Source organism: Equus caballus, chromosome 28, assembly GCF_041296265.1.
Source record: "Equus caballus isolate H_3958 breed thoroughbred chromosome 28, TB-T2T, whole genome shotgun sequence".
Lineage (NCBI taxonomy): Eukaryota > Metazoa > Chordata > Mammalia > Perissodactyla > Equidae > Equus > Equus caballus.
In genome coordinates, this window is record NC_091711.1 from 12,810,352 (window position 1) to 12,827,525 (window position 17,174).

At 36.7% G+C, this 17,174-nt stretch overlaps 1 protein-coding gene across 11 annotated transcripts in view; it reads right to left on the reverse strand.

The window, feature by feature from the left end:
- The window catches only part of PPP1R12A (protein phosphatase 1 regulatory subunit 12A), a 152,006-nt gene that overhangs the window by 81,035 nt on the left and 53,797 nt on the right, over positions 1-17,174 (reverse strand). The window lies entirely within an intron of this gene.

The window sequence follows — 17,174 nt, forward strand, 5'->3', positions numbered from 1 at the left end:
TGCATCCAAAACACAATCCTCAGAAAGTATCCACAGGCTTCATCAAACCTGCCAAAGGGATCCAGATACAAAAAGGTTACAAGTCTCTTTCATTGAGTCAATTGCACATCTCCCAGAATCACCTATTTAACATGACTGGAGTCAATTCCCAACTTAAAAACCTCTGAATGGTTATACCACGCTAGGAAAACATATACGTGGCCCTCAATGATCTGGTTTTGTCTTCTTTTTCAGCCTTATTCCTTTTCCTTCCTATATCACACTTTAGGCTCCAACGACATGGAACTGCTTGTAGTTCCAGATTAAACCATGTTCTTTACTTTTTTCTATGTAAAGAATGGGTCTTTTTTCCTCTATGCCCCCTAATCAACTTAACTCTTAGTCATATTTCTTCTTTTTACAGACTACATAAAAATATTCTCATTATAAAAACAGGAAGAAAAAAAGAAAAAAGTCCACTGAGTTTAAAAAAGAAGAAAGAACCCCTTTATACAGCTCCTTCTACTATCATGTTCCCCCCCCAGAGATAAACACTATCAACAGTACGGCAAATATCTTTCCAGTACCTTTGCTATGAATTTATGTGGGTGTATATTAACATATATACACAGTCACTTTTGAAGTTCTTCCTGTAAAATAAAAATTAATAGGACTATTCTAAATGCCCTGGAATGCAACACTTCCTTTTTAATAGCCGAAAGATATTCCACAGTATGGCTAGATCATACTTTAATACCATCCTCCTAAAGGACATGTTCTTGAATGGACACTTGATGTTATCTAATCTTTAAAAATCTTCCCAAAACGATGGGGATAAAACATCTTATCATTGTTTTATTTCCTGATTACACATGAAGTTGAAAATACACGGAATACGTTTACTGGTATTTGCATTTTCTCCTTTTGTGGACTTCTTATTTACATCTTTTGCTTGTATTTCTAATGTGTTCATTAATTCAACAAACACTTATGGCCAGTTAAAGAGCTACTCAGTCATACAGAAAACTTATGTTGGAAGCTGGACTCTGAGGGAGGATTTGGATGAATTCCTAGGAGATATCTAGGAGGTACTGGTAGATCAACTGGATATGAAAAGTGAGGGCAAGGAAGGTGTCGAGGACAAAGTGAATTCTTGACTTCTATGATTTGACATATGGATGGTTGTACTAATTATTGATACACACAAAACTAAGTTATTCCCTACAACCACTAATAGGTGTGTAGCAAATATTTTTTCCATGCTGTCACTGCACTAAAAAAAAAAACTTTTCTCACAGTATTGTGTATTTTACTAAAGTTTAAAGGTTGTATGAAGCCAGTTGGTTCATCTTTTGCTTTAAGAAAGGCTTTACCATCTAGTTATACGTATCTATGTGGAGATGTAACTTTTACAGACACACATACACACAGAAAGAGAAAGAGAATGAAAGAATATACACTCTAAGTGATTATCTCTCAGAGTTAGGATTAGGAAGGATTTGTATTAGTTGTCTTTTTTGGTGGGGAGCATTTTTTTTTTATCCAAGTTTTCTGCAGTAAGTTTATTTTGTATACATCTATCACACCACAAAAGTGGCTACCATACCATTTTGTAGCCTGACTTTTTACACTTAATAGTATATTGTAAACATTTCTCACTGTACAAAGTAGTGTTTCATTTTTATGAGCTTCATGGGACTTCTGCAAACAGAAGTCAAACTTGAATTGAGGTAACTTTTTCTGTTCCATAGTTTTAAAAAATATAATATAAAACTAAACATGAACATGTATATTACGAATTAATAAACAAATCTGAAGCAAAAAAAAGATATAAGTAGAGTAAGAAACTGCTATGCTTCAACAGAATATGTAATTATTCTGCTAGGCAAAATCTCAATCAAACAATTAGAGAAATTTATACATAACCACGTCTACTTTGCTAAGATATTAGAAATCATTCACAGCATAGAAGACTGAGAAAAAAGGGAATACTTCAGTATAGCTGCAGTGCTTGCAGCAGAGGGAGCTGTATGGGAAGCACAGTCTCAAGGAAATACCAAGCCAAAAGCCAAATACAGACAATCCAAAATTTATGTAAACAGGAAGGATATTAAGAGAAACTAACAAGAGTAAAGCTTCAAAACTGCTGGCAGGAAGCAGGGCCTGGAGCAATCCCTGAGCCAAAAGTTTAGGTATATATATACATGCATGCCTACAATTCACAAACCTCTCCTACACCCCAGAACCATCATTTGTAAACATAAATACTAAAAAACACATATATATAAAAAACAAAGTGGGGCCGGCTCCGTGGCCGAGTGGTTAAGTTCGCACGCTCCGCTGCGGTGGCCCAGGGTTCGGATCCTGGGCAGGGACATGGCACCGCTCATCAGGCCACCTTGAGGCGGCGGACCACATCCCACAACTGGAAGGACCTGCAACTAGGATATACAACTGTGTAGAGGAGGGGTTTGGGGAGATAAAGCAGAAAAGAAAAAAAAAAAGATTGGCAACAGTTGTCAGCCCAGATGCCAATCTTTAAAAAAAAAAAACAAAAAAACCAAAGTAAAATCCCATGAGATTAATTCTTATCTACCATGAATAATCTCAAAAAGCTGTTCAAAGGTTAGTTGGGTGAAAAAAACATACTCGTTTAAGTTCCGCACATTCTGGGTTCAGCTCCCACCTCTGCCTCTTGACAGCTGTGTGACATTCATTAACTTAAATCATTTAAAGCCTAGTTTATAGATAACTTACAGGGCTGTGTGAAGTTTAGATGCGTTAATGTCTAAAAATAAAATTCTATCTGTTACCACATTATGCAAAATCATCACATTTAGAAAGCAATGTTTAAGATAATGTGAAACAAAATATAGGCTTCCTGGAATACCAGAAATTCACTTTGAGGGACCCTGGAGATACTGAAAATAGATGGCTAGATTTCCTTCAGAACAAAAAAAGCTGGGTTATTATAAGCAGCTCACGTGACTGCTAATTAGGAAAAATTACCATATTTATTTTAAGATTTCTTGGAAAGAAAAAAACTAAAGATATCACACAGGAGTCCCAAAATGAAAGTCATAGATTGGGCAATTTCTCAGGCAACTTTTTTGAATGCTTCAGGGGTTTTTTTTTTTTTAAAAAGTAGGCTTTTCTTTTCTTAACAATGGTTAATAATTTCCTCAAGCAATACAGAGGAGGTCAAAATAGGAGATGCTACCTAGTAAATGACGAAATTCTTTATAACCTATAGAAGTAAAAAATGGTAATGTGCCAGGTTGATTGAGATTTATAATAATCCAGCAGCTTTGAGTCAATAAACAATTTTGGATAAATAAATTAATAGACCTCGAAATCAAGACCTGATCCAAACGGATTTTTACAAAATTATTTAAAAATTTAACACAAGGTATAAAGTTGTTTACCAAGTTACTGGTCGTAACTTGGGTATGGTATATTAGATAACTGTGCAGGATTCTATCTGTGTAAGAATTACTCAGTGTTAACTAAATTTGAAAGAAACTTTGACAGCATCTATGAATTTATCTTGGATTCTGAGTTTTGTTAAAAACCAAACCACAGAGAAGTTGTTTGAGAAAGGGAAATAGTTCACTTAAAATTTTTCATCTTTTAATTAAAATTTGGTCTTTCAATTAGAAGCTAATGAGAATATAGTGATCTAAGAGAAAGGAAAAAATAACTTCAGCAGGAAAATTTAATGTATATTGATTTTCTTATTTACTGTAGGAAAACTAGTATTAAGAAGTCATTTTACCATATTGCACGAACAACTTTTTCTGGTTTTCTTTTTCTTTTTTCTCCCCCTAGGTCCTGAAAAGAAACTCAAAAACCAACTTCTGCAGTACAGTTAACCTGCCCAAGGGATATGTATTAGGCTGAATAACAATAACTTCCCATAGAACTGAACAGTTCCTTTTTACAGAGCTCTATTATTGTTATTTGGGACTGATGGACTGTCAGTCTTTCCTTTCAGAAACAGAAATGCTAATCAGGCCTTCAGTGTGATGGGACTGGGGACTCCCACTTCTATGCTCTGCTTAGGCCCATGTGCACAATGGTTTTGCTGAATCTTGTTTTTGTAGGTCCGTCTGGAGATGCGGCCTGAAGGAAACTCTGGCAATTGAGACAATATCGTTCTAACCCAGCTCCTTGTACTACACTGTTCACCAAACAGCTTTAGCATATAAAACTTGGATCAGTGAATCCTTCTTTACTTGCTGCTATTTCTGGGCAAAAGTCCAGTTTAAGGAGGCAAAGAGAACATACACACACTTCAGCTGGGGAAAAAAAGAAGTCATTTTAACCAATACATGAATTTTTAAAAATCAGAAAGTCAGTGACTGAAGCCTTAGAAAAAGAAGGAAATTCTACCACAGAGATGAACCTCAAGGCCATTATGCTAAGCAAAAGAAGCAGTCACAAAAGGACAAATACTTATGATCCTGCTTATAAGGACCTAAAGCTGTCAAAATGACAGAAACAGAAAATAGAAAGGTAGTTACCAAAGGCTGGGGGGAAAGGGGAGGGGAAATTAGTGTTTAGTGGGTAGAGTTTCAATCTTGCAAGATGAAAAATTCTAGAGATTTGTCTACAACAATGTGAATATATTTAACACTGCTGAACTTACACTTAAAGATGGTTCAGATGGTAAATTTACTATTATGAGTTTTTACCATAATAACAAATATTTTTAAAAATCAGAAAGTCAGCAGAATACCACCAAAATAGCTGTTTCTTGAAAATCCAAATGAATCATTCAAAGCCATCCAATGAGACAGAAATTATGAAAATGAAGCTACCTTAGCTTTTCAAAGGTGGGTAGGTAGAACATTACACTATTAACTTCATTAAATAAAAGCCATATTCTTTCGGAAGTCTGTGAGCAACAAAAATTAGAAAATAGGGACCGGCCCCATGGCCGAGTGGTTAAGGTCGTGCGCTCTGCTTCAGCGGCCCAGGGTTTCACCAGTTCGGATCCTGGGTGCTGACATGGTGCCGCTCGTCAGGCCATGCTGAGGTGGCGTCCCACATGCCGCAACTAGAGGGACCCACAACTAAAATATACAACTATGTACCGGGGAGATTTGGGGAGATAAAGCAGAAAAAAAAGAAGATTGGCAACAGTTGTTAGCTCAGGTGCCAATCTTTAAAAAAAAAATTATAAAATAAGTGTAAATAATCTTATGTGTCTTCAGGGGGAATACACTTTGCTATTTCATTTTTAAAAATTATTTTATTGAGGTCATAACAGCTTATACTGTGAAATTTCAGTTGTACATTATTATTTGCCAGTCACCATATCTATGTGCCCCTTTACCCCTTATGCCCTACTCCCCAGCCCACTCCCCTTCTGGTAACCACTAATCTGTTCTCTTTGTCCATGGGTTAGTTTATCTTATACATATGAGTGAAATCATGCCGTGTCTTTTTCTGGTTTATTTCACTTAACATAATACCATTAAGGTCCATCCATGTTGTTGCAAATGAAACCATTTTGTCTTTTTTATGGCTGAGTAGTATTCCAATGTATATAAATACCACATCTTTTTTATCTACTCATCAGTCAACGGTTCTTGGGTTGCTTCCAGGTCTTGGTTACAGTGAATAATGCTGCAATGAACATAGGGGTGCATAAATCTCTTTGAACTGTTGATTTCCAGTTCTTTGGATAAATACCCAGTAGTGGGATAGCTGGGTCATATCGTATGTCTACTTTAAATTTTTTGAGAAATCTCCATAATGTTTTGGCTATAGTGGCTGCACCAGTTTGCATTCCCACCAGCAGTGTACGAGAGTTTCCTTTTCTCTCCGTCCTCTCCAACATTTATTTTTGGTCTTGCTAATTACAGCCATTCTAACAGGTGTAAGGTGGTATCTCCTTGCAGTTTTGATTTGCATTTCCCTGATGATTAGCGATGTTTAACATCTTTTCATGTGTTTGTTGACCATCTGTATATCTTCTTTGGAAAAATGTCTGTTTAGATGCTCTGACCATTTTCTGATCAGGGTGTTTTTCTGTTGTTGAGTTGTATGAGTTCTTTATATATTTTGGAGATTAACCCTTGTTGGATATATGATTTGCAAACATTTTATCCCAGTTGGTAGGTTGTCTTCATTTTGATCCTGGTTTCCTTTGTCTTGCAGAAACTCTTTAGTCTGATGTACTCTCATTTGTTTATTTTTTTCTTTTGTTTCCCTTGCCCGAGTAGACACAGTATTTGAAAAGATGGTTCTAGGACTGATATCAAAGAGTGTGCTGCCTATATTTTCTTCTAGAGTTTATGGTTTCACGTCTTAACTTCAAGTCATCAATCCATTTCGAGTTAATTTTTATGTATGGTGTAAGATAATGGTCTACTTTCACTGTTCTGCACGTGGCTGTCCAGGTTTCCCAATACCATTTATTGAAGAGACTTTCCTTTCTCCATCGTATATCCTTGGCACCTTTGTCGAAGATTAGCTGTCCGCAGATGTGTGGTTTTATTTCTGGGCTTTCAATTCTGTTCCACTTGTTTCTGTGTCTGTTTTTGTGCCAGCACCATGCTGTTTTCATTACTATAGCTTTGTAGTCTATTTTGAAGTCAGGGATTTTGATGCCTCCAGCTTTGTTCTTTTTTTTTCAGGATTGCTTTAGCTATTTGGGGACTTTTGTAGCCTCATATGAATTTTAGGATTCGTTGTACTATTTCTGTGAAGAATGTCACTGGGATTCTCATTGGGACTGCATTGTACTTGCAGGTTGCTTTAGGTAATATGGACATTTTAACTATGTTTATTCGTCCAATCCATATGCATGGAATCCACATGCACATCCATTTCTTTACATCATCTTCAATTTCTTTCAGTAATGTCTTATAGTTTTCAGTGTAGAGGTCTTTCATCTCCTTGGTTAAATTTATTCATAGATATTTTATTCTGTTTGTTGCACTTGTAATTGGTTTGTATTCTCAAGTTCTCTTCCTGTTAGTTCATTATTAGAGTATAGAAATGCAACTGATTTTTCTAAGTTGATTTTGTACCCTGCAACTTTGCTGTAGTTGTTAATTATTTTTAATAGTCTTCTGATGGATTCTTTAGGGTTTCTATATACAGAATCACGTCATCTGCAAACCCCAAGTGTTTCGCTTCCTCCTTGCCTATGTGGACACCTTTTATTTCTTTTCCTTGCCTCATAGCTCTCGCCAAAACCTCCAGTACTATGTTGAATAAGACTGGCGAGAGAAGGCACCTGTCTTCTTCCTGTTCTCAGAAGGATGGCTTTCAGTTTTGCCATGCTGAGTATGTTGAGATACTTTCCTTCTATACCTATTTTATTGAGAGTTTTTATCATAAACAGATGTTGGATCTTGTCAAGTGCCTTCTCTGCATCTATTGAGATGATCATGTGGTTTTTATTCCTCATTTTGTTAATGTGGTGTATCACATTGATTGATTTGTGATTGCTGAACCATCCCTGTGTACCTGGTATAAATCCCACTTGATCATGGTGTATGATCCTTTTAATGTATTTCTGTATTTGGTTTGCCAATATTTTGTTGAGGATTTTTGCATCTATGTTCATAAGCAATATTGGCCTATAATTTTCCTTCTTTGCATCGTCCTTTCTGGCTTTGAGATCAGGCTGATGTTGGCCTTGTAGAATGAGTTAGGAAGTGTTCTGTCTTCTTCAAATTTTTCGAATAGTTTGAGAAGGATAGGTATTAAATCTTTTTTGAATGTTTGGTAGAATTCTCCAAAGAAGCCATCTGGTCGTGGACTTTTATTTTGGGGGAGGTTTTTGATTACTGGTCCATTCTCTTTACTTGTGATAGGTCTATTCAAATTCTCTATTCCTCCTTGGTTCAGTTTTGGGAGGTTGTATGAGTCTAAGAATTTCTTCTAGATTGTCCAATTTGTTGGCATATAGCTTTTAGTAGTATTCTTTTATAATCCTTTGTATTTCTGTGGTATCCATTGTAGTTTCTCCTCTTTCACTTCTAATTTTATTTATTTGAGCCTTCCCTCTTTTTTTCTTAGTGAGTCTGGCCAAGGAATTGTAAACTTTATTTATCTTCTCAAAGAACCAGCTCTTAGCTTCTTTGATCCTTTCTACTGTTTTTTTGGTCGCAATTTCTTTTATTTCTCTTCTAATTTTTATTATTTCCCTCCTTCTGCTGACTTTGGGCTTTGTTTTTTTCTCCTATTTCTAGTTCTGTGAGGTGTAGTTTAAGATTGCCTATCTGAGATTTTTTCTGTTTGTTAAGGTGGGCCTGTATTGCCCACCTTAATTTCCATCTTAGGTCCACTTTTGCTGCACCTCATATGAATTGGTATGATGCATTTTCATTTTCATTTGTCTCCAGATATTTTTTGAATTCTCCTTTAATTTCTTCATTTGATTCATTGGTTGTTCAGTAGGATGCTGTTTAGTCTCCACATATTTGTCACTTTCCTAGCTTTTTTCTTGTGGTTTATTTCTAGTTTCATAATGTTGTGGTCAGAAAAGACGTTTGATATAATTTCAATCTTCTTAAATTTATTGAGGCTTGCCTTGTTTCCCAACATATGGTCTATCTTTGAGAACACTCCATGTGCACTTGAGAATAATGTATATTCTGCTGTTTTTTGATGGAGTGTTCTAAATACATATCTATTAAGTCCATCTAGTCTAGTCTTTCATTTAAATCCACTGTTTCCTTGTTGGCTTCTGTCTGGATGATCTATCCATTGCTGTGAGTGGGGCGCTGAGATCCCCTACTATTATTGTGTTGCTGTTAATTTTTCCTTTTAGGTCTGTTAACAGTTGATTTATGGACTCTGGTGCTCCTGTGTTAGGTGCATATATATTTATAAGTGTTATGTCTTCTTGGTGGAGTGTCCCTTTATCATTACATACCGCCTTGTCTCTCATTGCCTTTTTTATCTTGAAGTCTACTTTGTCTGATAAAAGTATGGCAACATCTGCTTTCTTTTGTTTCCCATTAGCTTGGAGTATCTACTTCCACCCCTTCACTCTGAGCCTGTGTTTGTCTTTAGAGCTGAGATGTGTCTCCAGGAGGCAGCATATTGTTGGATGTTGCCTTTTAATCCATCAGCCAGTCTGTGTCTTTTAATTGGAGAATTTGATCCATTTACCTTTAGAATGATTATTTATATATGAGAGCTTAATACTGGCATTGTATCACTTGTTTTCCCATTGTTTTGTATTTCCCTTGTTTCTCGTTCCATGTATTTTGGACTGCCAATTCACTTTGGTGGTTCTCTATGATGCTTTTTCTCTTTATCATTTGTGTCTCTGTTCTGATTTCCTGTTTTAATGGTTACTGTGAGGTTTGTCTACAAGATCTCACAGATGAGACAGTCCATTTTCTGATAGTCTCTTCTTCCCTTAGTCTAAGCAGGTTCTATCACTTTCCTCTTCCCCGTATAAGTTATTGTTGTCACAACTTCTTCTGTTTTGTGTTGTTTGTACTTAAAATGAAGTGATTATAGTTATTTTTGATGCTTTCCTTCCCTTTATCTTTAATGTTATAATTAAATGTTAGCTAACCTGTTCTGAAAGAGAACTGCAGTTTTCTGATTTTGTCTGCTTATTTCACTTCTTGCTCAAGGCTTTGTAAACCCTTTCTTTCTTTTTATTTTTTTTTTTTCAGATATAAGGGCTTCCTTGATCATTTCTGGTTTGGGAGGGGGGTCTTATGGTGATGAACTCCCTCATCTTTTGTTTATCTGGGAAAGTTTTTATTTCTCCATTGTATCTGAAGGATAGTTTTGCTGGATAGAGTATTCTTGGCTGAGAGTTTTTGTCTTTCAGTAGTTTGAATATATTATTCCACACTCTCCTAGCCTGTAAGGTTTCTACTGAGAAATCCACTGAAAGTTTGATGGGGGTTCCTTTGTAGATTATTTTCTTCTGCCTTGCTGCCCTTATTATTTTTTCTTTGCCAGTTTTACTAACTATATGCTTTAGAGAAGGTCTTTTTACATTGATGTAATTAGGAGTTCTACTGGCTTCATTTACATGTAATTTCAGCTCCTTCCCCAGGTTTGGGAAGTTCTCAGCTATTATTTCCTTGAAGAAGCTCTCCGCTCCTTTCTCCCTCTCTTCTCACTCTAGAATACCTGTAATCCATATGTTGCATTTCCTAATTGAGTCAGATATTTCTGGGAGAATTTCTTCATTTTCAGTCTTAAAAACACTCTGCCACCTGTTGCTTTTCTATATTTTACTCCTCTAAATTACTATTTCTGTCCTCCATAATATTAGCTCTGTTTTTTAAGGATTCCAGATTTTCTTTTTATCTCATTCATTGTGTTTTTCATCTCCACCACTTCTGACTGGTTTTTGTTTAAATAGTTCTAATTTCTTTTGTGAAGAATTCCCTCTGCTCATTAATTTTATCCCTGGGTTTACTGAACTGTCCTTCTGAGTTTTCCTGTAACTCACTGAGTTTTTTTATGATAACTACTTTGAATTCTCTGTCATTTAGTTCGTAAGTTTCTGGGACTTCAGGATTTGTTCCTGTGTACTTGTCATTTTCATTCTGGCCTGGAGTGTCAATATATTTCTTCATGCTATTTAATGGGGTGGACTTTTGCCATCACATAGTGGCAGGATCTGATCACAGATTCCATCTGCCACCACTGGGGTGAGCGGTAGGCCAGGAGCTGGGTTGAGAGGGCTCTTTGCATGTGGCCACTGCTGCTTTTCAGACGTAGGCACAGGCGCTCTGGTGGGGATCCCCTGCCCTGACCGACTGGCTGAGCTGATGCTCCAGGTGGGATGGGGGAAGGCAGCACCTTCTTCCCTGCCCCCCACTTCTACTGTGCCCTTACTGGCTGCCTGCCTGGGCTGTTCAGCTTGGTGAGGGAGCGGTTGCTTAGCCGCCTCAGTGTGGAGTGTTCCTGTGGGCTGGGAGGCAACTCCGAAAGTGAGTGTTCCCACAGAGGGCTGCCTTTTCCCCCTTCTTCTCTCAGACTTGAACACCAGACACCAAGTGAGGTACCATGCCCTAGATAGCTGCCACTAGGGGAGGGAGAGGAGATCCATTTACTTCCTTGCACTGCCTCCTAGGGGGCCCAGCACCCTTATCTTCAGACATATGGCTGTGTGAGTCTCTCAGATGTCTATTGTGCTGTGTGAATGTCCTCTGTTGGTTTGTGAATGTCCTTTTCATTGTATCTTAGGTGGGAGACAATAAGGGAAGAGCTCACTCTGCCATGATGCTGACGTTACTCGTGTTACTTCACTTTTGAAGTTCTATACTACAATGAAAAATAGCTGAAAATAGTCATAACTGTAAGAATCTAAACAAAAGTCCTGACCTGGTACCTTTGAAAGTTTCCTTCAAATTAACAGTTCTTTTCTTTCAGCACTTGACAAATATTGTGTCACTTCCTTCTGGCCTCCATGATTTCTGATGAGAAATCTGCTGTCATTCAATTTTCTCTCCCCATGGTGTAGTTTCATTCTCACTGCTTTCAAGATTTTTAATAGTTTTCAAAGGTTTGCATATGGCATGTCTTGGTGTTGACTGCTTTGGTTTATCTGTTGGAATTTGCTAAGCTTCTTGACTCTGCAGGTTTATATCTTTTGCCAAGTTTGCATAAGCTTTTAGCCATCATTTATCATTTCTTTAAATACTTTTCCAGTTATGCTCTCTTTCTCCTGTTCTTCTGTGACTCCAATACCTCTTTGTTATAGTCCCACAGGCCCTTGAGGCAGTTTTCATTTTATTTTAGTCCACCTTCTCTGTTGTTCAGACTTGGTAATTTGTATTGTACTATTTTTCAGTTCACTAATGCTTTCTTCTATTCCCTCCAATCTTCTGTTGAGTGTATGTTTAATTTTCATTTATTTTTGTTATCAAACTTTACAGTCCAAGTTCCCCACTTGGCCTCCAGTGACAGCACAGATGGGGCAGCTTCTTGTTACTACCTGCTGTCCACCAAGCCTTCACTGACACCTCCCTGGCTGAGAAGGGTATGAGTGCCTCACCACTACTCCCCATGTGGCCTCCAATGGCACCATGAGGGGAGGGCAGCAGGTCTCTTCACTGCTGGGTGGTGGTGAAAAGTATCCACTTTTCCCTAGGCCTCTTCTGACACCACTCCAGCAGGCAAAAGTAAGAGCTCCTCCTTACTGCCAGGTAGGGTGGAAGTCCAGGCTTCCCACATGGTCTCCATCATAAGTGGGAGGAGGGCTAATTAACCATCTGATGAGGATGAATGTCTTGGCTGGCTCTGTATCTAGCCTAATCTGACATCACTACAGCAGGGGTGCTAGGATGCCTCATTACAGCCTGGTAAGGGTGGAAGTCTATGCTCCCTATGTGGCCTTTGCTGGTGAGGGCATGGGTAGGACCAAGGTTTCTCTCTATGGTGTTTGGCTGGAATAGAGTGTTTTTTGTTTTATAGTTTTCTGTCTTGCTAGGATGCCCTTCTCCTAGTATTTGGCTAAAGAGATTAGGCTTTTGTTGCAGTTTTTTGGTCTGTGCCCATTGGTGCTGGGTTATCAGCTTCTTCAGCTCCAATATGGGATATATGAGGCAAAAAGAAAAGCCAGGAAACTCACTCTTGGGTCATTCTTTGGGTCCTGAGATCCCTAACTGCTCTGCCACTTTCTGTCCACCTTTTAGAGTCTTCTTATGTTTTATATGTAATGTTCAGGGTTTTTAGCTGTACTCAGCAGGAAGAATAGGGAAAAGCATATCTAGTCTATCTGCTCAGAAGCAGAAATTCTCTTTCTCTCCCATTTTTAATTGTCAAGAAATTGCAAAGTTTATAACATTACCAATTTTAACGTTTTTAAAAATTTCAACTTGTCAGAACCCCACAGGCAGAAGTACTATTTTCGTATATAAATCATGTTATTATTCCAAATGTTAGTAGCCTTGACACTCTGCCAAACACTTTGCTTAATTTCTGACATCATGTTCCACAATTATGCTATAGATATAATTATTTGTGCCAATGGAAAAGACCAGACTAATACCTGAGAGAGAAATCCAATATATGTATTATAAACATAGTCAAAATATTCCTGGCTTCCTATTGCAACTCTTCCATTGGCATATCAAATGAGACCTACCTAAATCCACATTCCACTACACTCCCTCCTCTGCTTACCCCAATCTTGCCCTTTAGATCCCTTAATAAATTTAATGGCATCATTTTCCCAAGTACAAAGGTTAGAAAGGGAGGTAGAATAGCACAGGGACTAAAAGTACAGAACTGAAAACTTAGGCTGTCTAGGTTCAAATCCCAGTTTAGAGAAATACGTGTGATTTTTCTCTATGAGTCAGTCTCCTCATTTATAAAATAAGAATTATAATACAGGTCTACTGTTACTCATCCAAACCCAAACTTCAAAATTTTCATATTTTAGAAATATAATACTGTAGATTATGTAATAATCCCACTGAGTCTAAGACAGCACTCAATAAGCAGACACATTAAGTTTTTTTGCAAAAAATAAATTTATAGTAAGACTAAAAATAGCCTCACATCAATTCAGGTCACGGTTACCAAATGAGGATACATCAAACTTGAAATTTATTCTGTTATTTTTCAGTTTTCAGGATTTAGAATTGTGCACATGGGCCAGTGGGGTGGTGGGAGCAGTATAGTTTCCTTTGATTGTTAGGATGACTGAAATTATGTATAGTTAAAGGACTTAGAGCAGTGACTACAACATAGCGAGGACTTGATAAATGCTACCTATCATCAGCATTATCGCTATCTTTATTTCTCTTTTCTTAACTACCCAGAGATCCAGTGAATCACACCAAACCTTATCAATTCTATTTTGCAAATATCTTTCAGATCTGCCTCGCTTCCAATCTCACTGCCACTGCCCTAGCTCTCTTGTCCAACCTCCCTAATTTGTCAAGAATAGTCTTCCTAAAATACAGAGTGAAGAGCATCACAACCCTAAAAATGCATCACCCCTAAAGGTCAAACTTAGCTAAGCATACAAATTCCTCTACACTGCAGCCCCAGTTCACTTTCCCAGTCTTATCTGCTATTCTCTCCATATTCCTCTAATGCTTCTCTCTTGAAAAAACTATGGCTCCAAAGAAACCCTTTTATCCAATGCAATCAGGACCAGCATTTGCTTGGTTAACTAGAAAAGGTGATTAAAACAGAGATCATAAAACATAATACATATATGAAAATAAATAAGTACTATTACTTATTACTTAGTAATAAATAAGCAAAATATCTAAATAAGACATTTATTTCAACAGAAGAGATATTGTAGAATGTGTCGAATGACTAACACCATGCTGCCTTTCTTGCATAAATCATACCCATAACGGGTTGTGTAAGACTTCAGTCTTTAAAGTGAAGCAAAAACTTGAAGTCAACAGAAAAGCAATCCGAGTAATACAATCCTTCTAGATTTTTTTCTTTCAGTCTTTCAGTTGTTGCACTCCTATTTAATTAAACAGCAATTATATATTTAGTGCCTTGCCTTTGCTGAGTCTTTCTGAAGTATTTAACTTAGTTATAGCTAACATTTTCTTTTTTGTACACTTTTCACCAGTTTTGGGCTATCTAATTAAATTAGATAATCAGTAACAAGTTCAGCAGACATTAATGGGCTAGAACACAAACAACTAACTTTTGACAGGCTTCTAATTCAACTGGGAAACCGAAGTGAGTGAGCTTAGTACAAGTTGCCTATTAGCTGCAATGTTCAGTTTTAGCAACTTTATGGGAAACAGTCAATACGTTTTAACAAAGAAATGGTAAATATTAGTTAACATAGTGGAAGCTGGTTAAAAGAGCTTTGCCATATATTATTTCTCATTCATAAATAGCACAACTTTCCTCAGGCAGCTCCCAACTCCCAAAGGCAAAAACCCTGCTCATTGTTTAATATTTCTTTCTCTGATTTGCCTAAACAGAATTAATCACATCTTCCTCAGTGTTCCTTGTCCATCTCCTGATCCATTATTCTATCTAGTATTAGTTAATTAACTTCACGTGGGTCTATAAGCCTGAATACCAGGACTGTGTTGCAATCATTTTTATGTCTCATAATGCCTACCACTACTATAGGAGTCAGTTGTGATATAACGGAAAGAACATCAGAATTTGAGTCTTGAGAATGCGTCTCAGTTCTGAGACTGTGAAACAGAAATAACTGTGAACATTCCCACAAAGTTGTTAAACAAACTGAGTAAGAATGTGTAGGATAACATTATCTTTATAGTTTCAGGCAAATATACCTCATTATTATTATAGCAAGATTTAAGTAAGCATCTCAAATAAAATTTTATTATTTTCATAGGATCCTAGATTGAGTTTCCCCTTCTGAGACTTCTAATCAAAATATATGGTCTGCTTTAAACCAACAAAATATCATTTAAAACCAACAAAGTATCATTTCTGACAATGACACATAAATAAATATGTAAATAAAACCAAAATCCATGGATCTGCCAACTCTTCTTGGGGCTCAAATACCCAGATATCAAAGTAAATATGACAAATGACTACTTCACTCTCCTCTGCTCCGCTCATCTAGTTAAGGTTGTCCTTGTTCTAACACCAAATGACAATAAACCAGGAGAACCAAGAGCTTATCTTTTTTTCACTAAAAGTAGTAGCTAACATTTACTGAACACTAAATATGTGCCACATATTGTGCCCAGTGTCTTATACACATTATCTCACTTATCTTCAAAATAATCTTATAAAATAGAGACAAGTATTAAAATGTCTATTTTATAGATGAGGAAGCAGAGGCTCAGAGAAGCTGGTAATGTGTCCAAAGTTAACAGCAATTATTTGACAGAATGAAGATTTAAACAGATTTGTCTCTCATAGGCATTTCTCATAGGCGTGGTGGTGGAGTTTACATATTTCTTAAATTGGTAAGAATTCTTGATTCGTTTACCAAAAATAACATCATTACTGAATTCCAGAGACAGGAATCAGCAGGTGTAGACTATGAAACAAGATGTCTAGTCTGTTTAAAGCTAAGCAAGGGGACAAGTGTGACTGAAAGAGAGAGCCTGGAGAAGAGTGGAGGAAATGAAGTCAGAGAGGTGACAGGTGGCCAAACCACAGCCCTGCAGGCCAGCAGAACTCTGGCTTCCACCCCGAATGCCTTATGAACCCAATGGAGGACTCCGAATGAAAATGTGGTATTATCTCACTTGCAATATTTTAAAAGGATCATTCTGGCTGCTTCATGGAGATGGGGGAAGAGGATGGTTATAGATAGGATTATTGCAACTGCAATAATTCCAGTGAAAAACAACAGTGTCCAGTAGCAAGGAGAAATAAAAGAGGTGATGAAAAACAGTTAGATACTGGATATATTTTGAAGGATAAGCCAAGAGAAATCTGGAGGATTCTGTTGGATGTTTATGGAATAAAGGCCTATAAAGAAGAAAAGCCAAGCTATAAATAAGCCACGACAAATATTTTAAAGTTTTCATATTCTTAAATAGCTGATTCTTTAATGATCAAGTGACAAAGCTAATGAAACTTTTTCCAGGCTGTAAATGAAAACATGAAAAAGGCACTGAATTCACGTAATCATAGCAGCATTTTATAGTGATACGAAATCCTCAACAGCAGTGTCTTTAAAACTACTACGAACAAAAAGAAAAATATATTAAATATACTAATTAATGAATATTCCATTCTATGCACTATGAAACTACATAATGCTAGCCTAATACAGGGCTAATTTTCTCTATTATTTGAAAATTTTATGGCAAGCACTAAAGCAACTCAAGATTAAAGCATTCCTTAAACATATGTAGTGGAAGCCCACAGATGGTACTGAAAGGTGGTGACGAAATTAAAATACAAAAACAATATTAAAATAATAATCACATGAATAACCAAAACATTAATAAAACAAATTATTGTTGTATTTTTCAAATACAAAATATTTTTCACACAAACATAAAAATTCCCATGATTTGCAAGAATTCAAAAAAAAAAAAAAAAAGATTCCAAGGCTAAAACTGTAGTTATTCAAATAAGTAACATTCATTGGTCAACCAAGAGAGAGAGGCTAAATAACTACAATGACATACTATACAATGGAGTACTAAATCTACAAAGAACAATTGAGAAATATCTCTATATTCCACTATATAGTGATCTCCAGGATAGACTGTTAAGTGAAAAAAGCAAAGTGGAGAAATACATGTATGATAGTCTACCAT